The following is a 9,993-nucleotide window of genomic DNA, read 5'->3' as shown; positions in this document are numbered from 1 at the left end:
GGGGAAAAATGGCAATGAATAAGTACTTATTAATAATAATAATAAATGTACCTATTAATTATAATTATAAATCCATTAAATGGATTAAATGCTCCAATCAAAAAACAGGGGAACACTGGCTGGTGTGGCTCAGTGGACTGAGTGCCAGCCTTTGAATTAAAGTGTTGCTAATTCAATTCCTGGTTTAGGGCACATGACAGGGTTGCAGGCCAGGTCCCAAGTAGGGGGCATGTGAGAAGCAACCACACATTGATGATTCTCTCCCTCTCTTTCTTCCTCTCTTTCCTTCTCTAAAAATAAATAAATAAAATCTTCAAAAAAAAAGAAAAATAAAAAGACATAGGGTAGCTGAATTGACAAGAAAACATGATCAGCACATACACCGCTTACAAGAGACCCACCTAAGAACAAAAGACTTACACAGAATGAAAGCACAGGGCTAGAAAAATATTCCAAGCAAATGGAGATAAAAGTGAGGATAGCAATACTTATATCAGAGAAATAAATTTCAAAACAATGACCATAAAAAGAAAAACAGGACACTTCACAATACTCGAGGGGAGAATCCATGAAAATATACACATTGTAAACATATATGCACCTAACACAGGAGCACTTGAATATATATAGAAAATCTTTGAGGAACTTAAGGAAGAAATAGACAGTGACATACCTATAGTATGTATAGGATGGTGGGTTGTTAAAAACAACCCACCATCAACAATGGATAGATCTTCCAAACAAAGAATCAAGAAGGATATTGTGGCACTGAATGATGCCCTAGATCAAATGGATTTAACTGAGATATACAAGCTTTTCACCCCAGGAAGCAAGATACATTCTTTTCCAATACACTTGGCAGATTTTCAAAGGTAGACCACACAATAGGATACAAAACAAACCTCAACAAATTCAAGAAAACTGAAATCATATCAACCATTCTCTTAGACTACAATGCCTTAAAACCAGAAAACAATATCAAAGAAAAAAACTCAAAAACACTCAAATTCATGGATACTGAATAGCATGGCATTAAACAATGAATAGGTTAATAATGGCATCAAGGAAGAAATCAAAATTTATGGAAACAAATGAAAAGGAACACAAAATACCCAAAACCTATGAGACACAGTGAAGGAAGTCTTGAGAGGGAAAGTCATAGTAGTACAAGTCTACCTAAAAAAGACAGAAAATTTCCAAATAATCAGCCTAACCCTATATCTACAAGAACTGGGGGAGCAAACAAACAAACAAACAAACAAAAAAACATAAAACAAAAACAAGCAGAGTAAGTAGAAGGAAGGAAATAATCATGATCAGAGCATAATTAAATGACATAGAGATTAAAGGAATAATTCAAAGGATCAATAAATCCAGAAGCTGGTTCTTTGAAAAGAAAAACAAAATCTTTATATTTTGGAGATCAAACCCTTGTCTGGGGTACCATTGGTAAATATATTTTCCCATACAATTGGTTCTCTTTACATTTTTCTGCTGTTTTCTTTTGCCTTCAGAAGATTTTTATTTTCATGAGGTCCCATTTGTTTATTCTTTCCTTTATGTCTCTTGCCTTAGGGGATATATCAGTGAAGATGTTGCTGCATGGAATGTCTGAGATTTTCCTGCCAATGACTTCCTATCTGACTTTTATGGTGTGGTGACATATGTTTAAAATGAGTGGTTTAAAAAATGGTACAGTTATACAGTGGAATACTATGCAGCAGAAAGTAAGAATGAGTTCCAACCATTCACAACAGCATGAATGGAACTGGAGAGAAATATGGTAAGCCAAAAAAGCCAGGCGGTGAAAGACAAATAGCATATGATCTCACCTATAAGTGGAACCTAATCAACAAAACAAATAAGCACACAACATATAACCAGAAACATTGAAATAAAGAACAAACTGACAGTAACCAGAGGAGAGGAGGAGAGGGTTAATAGGGGAAAATAAGAGAAAGTCCTCCAAGGAACATGTATATAGGACACATGGACAAAGCCAAAGGGGATAGGTTCAAGGGTGGGAGGCAGGGATGGGTGGGCCAGGGGGCCATGGTGCAGTGTAAGTGGAGAAAACTGTATTGAAATGACAATAATAAAATAATTGACAAGCCTTTAACCAAACTCATCAGGAAATAAAGAGTGATGACCCAAAGAAATAAAATCACAAATAAAAGGGGAGACATTACACATGAAACTACAGAAATACAAAGGATTGTAAGAAATTGTTATGAACAACTATATGCCAAGAAGTTTGAAAACCTGGGTGAAATGAAAAAAGTTTCTGAAAACATATAATCTTCCAAATCTAAGTCAAGAAGAAGCAGAAAGTCTGAACATACTAATAACTGCTAGTGAAATTGAAACAGTAATCATAATCTCCCAGCAAATGAAAGCCCTGAAACGGACAGTTTCACAAGGGAATTTTACAAATATTTAAGGAAGAATGAACCTCTATCCTTCTTAAACTATTCCAAAGCATCCAGGAAGAGGGAAGGCTCCACAACTCTTTTTATGAGACCAGCATCATTCTAATCCCAAAACCAGATAAAGACACCACAAAGAAAGAAAACTACAGGCCAGTATAACTGATAAACATAAATGATAAAATCCTCAACAAAGAAGCTAAAAGGAATAATCTGCAAGTGTCCTCATGTCCTCAATACTGCTGGTTTTGCCTTCCACTTAGATTCCTGGAAGTGACAAATTCAAGTTTGGATAGCAATGACAAAGGATATATTTGAAGAATAATTAGGTGAAGAAAGTATGATTTTCACATTAATTCCAGTTGATGATTAATGTAATGAAGAACATGAAATGGAGCCAAACATTACTTCAACCTCAGGAGCTAACCTAAGGATGTCTAGAACAAACAATATAGTTTATCATCCCAGATGAATGAACAATTCAAAGATTGCTACAAACCAATTTTCCCCTTGCCAACCATTTCACCTTTAATTAATAAAGTGTGTCATGATACTTTACAGAACTGGTGCCAACAAATTAAGTGGTGTACCAAAGGCAAGGAAACAGAGATTTATATGAAGCTGAAGGAACATCCTTACTCTGAAGAAAAACAAGTGAGTGAAGGATATGGAAACAGCATAAAGAGCTCCTGAAACACCACAGGAGGACACATTGCAGTCCTGTTTGAGGATATGCAAGGTGGTGATCAAGGAAGCAAGAAGTAATAAAAGTTGTAAGATGAGTAAGAAAGAGAAAGGGACCAATACATTTGAAGTGACAACTTCAGCTCAGGAGGCCATATTGGCAGCATTGACAGGAATTGCTGCAACAGCCATACAACCTAAGGCTGTGAATTCATGTTCTATTCCTGTACTTGCTGAGAACTTTCTGCTGCAAACATGTGGTTTCAGGTGGTATGTGGTCCATGGCAGAACTCTCATGGCAGACAAAGAAAGGTAGGTTCATTTGAAGTTTCATGCCAGTCAGACTTGGGTGTCTATTACTCCTAAAATAATCATCTCTCTCCTCCTGTTAATGGTCTGTAATTTCTCATTCTAAGACCTAGAAGATAACATGCTTTGCCATGAATGTGTTATGCTGAATGAAAAGATGATGGAAAGATTAAATAAAATGAAGAAGAAACCTCATTTGGACGCAATCACAAAACTAATTTTGGATGTGTCATGACTCAATAAAGAATAACTGGTGGAATACTCACAGTTGAAAATTCTCAAACAAAATATTGGAAAGCTGCATTCATCAATACATTGAAAAGATCATACACTGTGGACAAGTTTGGATTCATCCCAGGGATGCAAGGATGGTACAATATGGAAGACAATAAACACAATACATCACATAACCAAAGGAAAGACAAAAACTATATGATCATATCAATAGATACTCAAAAGGTGTTTGATAAAGTACATCACCCAATTATGATAAAAACCCTCAGCAAAGTGGGAGTAGAGGGAGCATACCAAAACAGAATAAAGGCCATATATGAGAAATCTACAGCCAATTTAATATTCAATGAGAAGAAACTAAAAGCTTTTCTGTTAAGATCAGGAACAAGACAAGGGTGTCCACTTTCACCACTTCTATACCACAAAGTATTGGAAATTCTGGCTACAGCAATCAGACAAGAAAAAAGAAATAAAAGGCATCCAAATTGGAAATGAAAAAGCAAAACTGTCATTTTTTCCAGATGACATGATAATGTACATAGAAAATCCTATAGACTCCACCAAAAAAAACCTACTTGACCAAATAAATGAATTTGGCAAAAGGGTATGATCCAAAGTCAATACTCAGAAATCAAAGGCATTTTTGTACACCAACAATGAAATATCAGAAACAGAAATTAGGGAAAATTCCCAATTGATATAGCAACAAGAAAAATAAAGTACCTAGGATTAAACCTAACCAAGGAGGTAAACGATCTGTACTCAGAAAACTAAAAAACATTGAAGAAATTATGGAAGATACAAATAAATGGAAGCATACACCATGTTAATGCACTGGAAGAATTAATATCATTAAAATGCCCATACTACCCAAAGCAATTTATAGATTCAATGCAATTCCTACTAAAGTACCAATGAACTATTTCACAGATATGGAACAAACATTTCAAAACTTTATATGAAACTATAAATGACCCTAAATAGCCACAGAAATTCTGAGAAAGAAGAACAAAGTAGGATGGATCACAATACCTGGTATCAAACTGTGTTACAAGGCCGCTGTAATCAAAACAGCCTGGTACTGGCATAAGAACAGACACATAGACCAATGGAACAGATTAGAGAGGCCAGAAATAAACCCAAGTCTCTACAGTCAATTAATATCCAATACAGGTGGTGGAAACACAAAATGGAGTAAAAACAGCCTCTTCAACAAATGGTGTTGGGAGGGCTGGACAGCTACATGTAAAATAATGAAACTCAATCACCAATTTACACCATACACAAAAGTAAATTCAAGGTGGATAAAGGACTTAAATATCAGTCATGACACCATAAAAGTCCTAGAGGAGAACATAGGAAAGAAAATCTGAGATATTCTACCCAGCAATATTTTCACCGATATGTCCCCTAGAGCAAGGGACATAAAGGAAAGAATAAACAAATGGGATCTCATCAAAATAAAAGGCTTCTGCATGTCTAAAGAAAACAGTATTAAAATGAAAAGGGAATTGAGTGTATGGGAAAACATATTTGCAAATGATATCTCGGACAAGGGTTTGATCTCCAAAATATATAAACAGCTCACATTACTCCACTCCAGGAAGACAAAAAATAAATAAAATAAAAATTAAAAAATAAAAAAAAATTAAAAATGGGCAAAGGACTTGAACAGACACTTCTACAAGGAGGACATACAGAAGGACCAGAGACACATGAAAAGATGCTCAGCATCACTAGCCATCAGAGAGATGCATGTTAAAACCACAATGAGATACCACTTAACACCTGTCAGAATGGCCATCATAAACAAAGCAACAAACCACAAGTGTTGGAGAGGTTGTGGAGTGAAGGGAACCTTAATGCACTGTTGGTGGCGATGCAAACTGGTGCAGCCACTGTGGAAAACAGTATGAAATTTCCTCAGACAACAAAAATGGAACTGCTTTTTGACCCAGCAATTACTGCTGGGACTATACCCTTAGAACACTGAAACACCAATTCAGAACAACCTGTGCACCCTAATGTTAATAGCAGCAAAATTCACAATAGGTAAGTGCTGGAAGCAAGTTGAGGGCCCATTAGTAAGTTTATGGATTAAAAATCTTCAGTACATTTACATGATGGGATACTATGCAGCAGAGAGAAAGAAGGAGCTCCTACCTTTTGTGATAGCATAGATGGAACTGGAGAGCATTATGCTAAATTAAATAAGCCAGGCGGTGAAAGACAAATACCATATGTTCTCAACTTTAACTGGAACCTAATCAACAAAACAAACAAGTGAGCAAAATAGAACCAGAGACATTGAAATAAAGAACAAACTGACAGTAACCAGAGGAGAGGAGGGAGGAGTATAATGGAAAGGAGAAGTGGAAATGTCAAGTCAAGGAACATCTCTAAATGGGCATGGACAATGGGGGAGGATAGAATGTGGAAGAGAGTGTGTGGGTAGGACAGGGGAGAGCAATGGGTTGAAAATGGGAACAACTGTAATTGAAAAACAATAAAAATTGTTTTAAATATTTTATTTGTTTATTTTTAGAGATACGGGATGGGAGGAAGAAAGGAAGAGAGAAATTTTGTTGTGAGAGAGCAACATTGATTGGTTGCCTTTCACACGCCACAACTGGGGGCCAAACCTGCAATACAAGCATATGCCTTGACCAGGAATTTAACTGGTGACTCTTTGCTTTGCCAGAGGATGCTCAACCAAATGAGGCACAATTCTCAGGGCAAAGGTGAAATTGCTATGTGTAGAGAAAGTGAAATGAAGCAACTGAAAACTTATATCCAAACACAATAGAAAAGGATATTTTGAGAAGGGGCCGCTGGATGATGTGCCAGTTCATTTAGACGTTTATTATGCAAGAAACTTTACTCTTATTTTTTATAAGGAAAAAGCTGATATTTATATTTTAGTGTATCTGGAAAATATAACATGGACATGATTCATAGTTGCTAAATGATATATAAATATGAATAATAAAGTATTTTGAAAACTGTTGCAGAAAAAGAATAGACTTTTAGTTATAGAAAGAAAAGCACAAAAAAGAACAGTCTCAAATGTTAACACTTTACATTATTATTATTTTTTCATTTTCCTTTTTATTAAGTATATTTTATTTATAGTGCTATTACATTTGTCTCACTTTTTTCCCATTGTCCCCCTCTGCCCATTATCCCCATTCCCTCCAGCAATGCCCCCCTCAGTTCATGCCCATGGGTCATACATATGAGTTCTTTAGCTTCTCCATTTCCTATACTATTCTATTTTTGTAGCTTTTTGTTTATTTATTTTTAACATATTTTATTGATTATGCTATTAGAATTTTCCTGCTTCCCCCCTTTATTTCCCTCTACCCTGCACTCCCCCTCCCATTCTCATTCCCTCACCCCCCACCTTAGTCCATGAGTCATACATATAAGTTCTTTGGCTTCCACTTTTCCTATACTATTCTTAACTTTCCCCTATTTTGTATCTATCCTTTTTTAAAGTATATTTTATTGATTATGCTATTACAGTTTTCCCAATTTTCCCCCTTTATCCTCCCTCTTCCCTGCATCCACAGCCCTCCAGTATCTCCTGCCTTGGTTCATGTCCATGGGCTGTACTTATAAGTTCTTTGAATTCTCTGTTTCTTATATCAATTTTGACCTCTTCCCATCTATTTTATACCTATGAATCATACTTCTTTTTCCCTGTATTTTTCCTCCTATTCCTTTCCTCCCCCTCCCTACTGAAAACCCTCCATGTGATGTCCATTTCTCTGATACTGTTCCTGTTCTAGTTTGCTTAGTTTTTGTTTTTGTTGTTTCTCTCTCTCTCTTTTTTTTAGGTTTATTTGTTGATAGTTGTGAGTTTGTTGTCATTTTACTGTTCACGTTTTTTTTTATCTTCTTCAATTTCTTACATAAGTCCCTTTAATATTTCATATAATAAGGGCTTGGTGATGATGAACTCCTTTAACTTGACCTTATTTGGAAAGCATTTTATCTGCTCTCCCATTTTAAATGATAGCTTTACTGGATAGAGTATTCTTGGATTAAGGTCCTTTCCTTTCATGACTTCAAATACTCCTTTCCAGCTCCTTCTTGCCTGCAAAGTTTCTTTTGGGAAATCAGCTGAGAGTCTTTTGGGCATGCCTTTGTAGGTAATTCTTTCCTTTCCTCTTACTGCTTTTAAGATTCCTTATTTTTAATCTTTGGTAACTTAATGATGATGTGCCTTGGTGTGTTCTTTTTTGAATCCAACTTCTTTGGAACTCTTTGGGTTCCTGGACTTCCTGGAAGTCTATTATTTCCTTTGTCAGATTGGGGACGTTTTCCTTCATTATTTTTTTCAAATAAGTTTTCAATTTCTTGCTGTTGTTCTTCTCCTTCTGGCACCCCTATAATTTGGATATTGGAACAGTGGAAGTTGTCCCAGAGGACAACTGAAGCTTAGGAAAGCTTCTCTTCATTTTTTTAAATTCTTATTTTTTCATTCTTTTCTGGTTGGATGATAATTTCTTCCTTTTGTTCCAAATTGTTGATTTGGGTCCTGTTTTTTTCCTGTCACAGTTGTTTCCCAGAAGATTTAGCTTTCTTTCACTTTGGGTATGTTTTATCTGCTCTTTAATTTTGTGACCAACTTTAATCAGTTCTGTGAACATTTTGGTTACCAGGGCTTTGAACTATTCATCAGATAGGTTGACTATCTCCTCATTGCTTAGCCCTCTTCCTGGAGATTTGCTCTGTTCTTTCATTGGGGCCATATTTCTTTGTCTTGGTGTACTTGTTAAGTTATAAGGGGGTGGGGCTTTGGGTATTTACCAGGGCATGAAAACCCTCCTTGCTGTGCTGGTGTGCTGCCTGTGGGGTAGGGGGCAGAGAGGGAACAATGCAGGTCACCTGCTCAGATCTAGCCCACTTTCCAACGAACACTCATGTGAGACTGGGAGTTTTCCCCACTCAGGCAATCCCCACCATATTTCATAGTCAGCTCTAAGTCTCAGTTTCCCATTCAGCTGGCCCTGCCCATGTTGATCCACCACCTCAATGCAGGTTCTCTCCGTCCATCCATCTTATGGGTCTTTTTGGTCTGGTTGACTGTTTCTTTAATTTTTTGGTTGTCAGAGTTTCATGCAGGTTGATTTTCTGGCACTTCTGGTTGTTTATTGATTTTAGATTCGTTGTTATCCTTCTTTTGGTTGTGCAAGGAAGCAAAGGGTTTCTACATACGCCTCCATCTTGGCTGGCTTTCTATGCTATTCTTAACACCCCTTTGTCTATTTTGTACCTACAAATTATGCTTAGTATTCCCTGTACCTTTCCCCCCATTCTCTCCCTTCTTTCTACCCACAGATGATCCACCATGTGATCTCTATTTATGTGATCTATTTTGTTCCTGTTCTATTTATTTGCTTAGTTTGTTTTTGTTTTTTGGTGCAATTTTGATAGTTGTGAGTTTGTTGTCATTTTACTGTTTTAATCTTCTTCTTTTTCTTAGGTAAGTCTCTTTAACATTTCATATATACGATGGCCTGGTGATGATGAATTCCTTTAGCTTTATGTTATCTAGGAAGCACTCTATATGCCCTTCAATTCAAAATGGTAGCTTTGCTGGATAGAGTAAGTTTGGATGTAGGTCCTTGCTTTTTATCTCTTTGAATACTTCTTGCCAGTCCCTTTTTGCTTGTGTGGTTTCTTTGGAGAAATCAGCTGATAGTCTTATGGGAACTCCTTTGCACATAACTGTCTCCTTTTCTCTTGCTTCTTTTAACATTCTCTCCTTATCTTTAATCTTGGGTAATGTAATTATGATGTGTGTTGGTGTGTTCCTCCTTGGGTCCAACTTCTTTGGTACTTTCTGAGCTTCCAGACTTGTATGTCTATTTTCTTCAGTAAACTGGGAAAGTTTCCTTTCATTATTTTTTCAAATAAATTTTCAGTTTCTTGCTCTTCCTCTTTATCTTTCTCGCCCCCCAATGATTTGGATGTTGGTACATTTGAAGTTGTTCCAGTTGTTCCTAAGTCTCACCTTGCGGTTTTTAAATACTTTTTTCTTATTTCTATTCCAGGTGAATGTTTATTGCTTCCTTTTCTTCCAATTCAGTGATTTCCACCTGGCTTCCTTCCCTTCACTGTTGATTCCCTGTATTTTTTTTATTTCACCGTGTATAGACTTCATTTCTTCCTTTATTCTGTGGCCATTCTCAATAATTTCTCTGAGCATCCTAATCACCAGTGTTTTGAACTTTGCATCTGATAGGTTGGCTATCTCTATGTTGCTTAATTTTGGGTGGGAGGAGTTTTGGTCTGTTCTTTCATTTGGGTCATATTTTTGTCTCCTCAATTT

General features: G+C 36.4%; 1 pseudogene; it reads left to right on the top strand.

The window, feature by feature from the left end:
• The first annotated feature begins 2,724 nt into the window (after positions 1 to 2,724).
• Positions 2,725 to 3,654, top strand: LOC123805030 (annotated as a pseudogene).
• The last annotated feature ends 6,339 nt before the right edge of the window (positions 3,655 to 9,993 follow it).

Source organism: Phyllostomus hastatus, unplaced genomic scaffold, assembly GCF_019186645.2.
Source record: "Phyllostomus hastatus isolate PE091 unplaced genomic scaffold, TTU_PhHast_1.1 phas_scaffold_28, whole genome shotgun sequence".
NCBI lineage: Eukaryota > Metazoa > Chordata > Mammalia > Chiroptera > Phyllostomidae > Phyllostomus > Phyllostomus hastatus.
The sequence above is the reverse complement of the archived record's forward strand: the minus strand, read 5'-3'. Positions and strand labels throughout refer to the sequence as shown.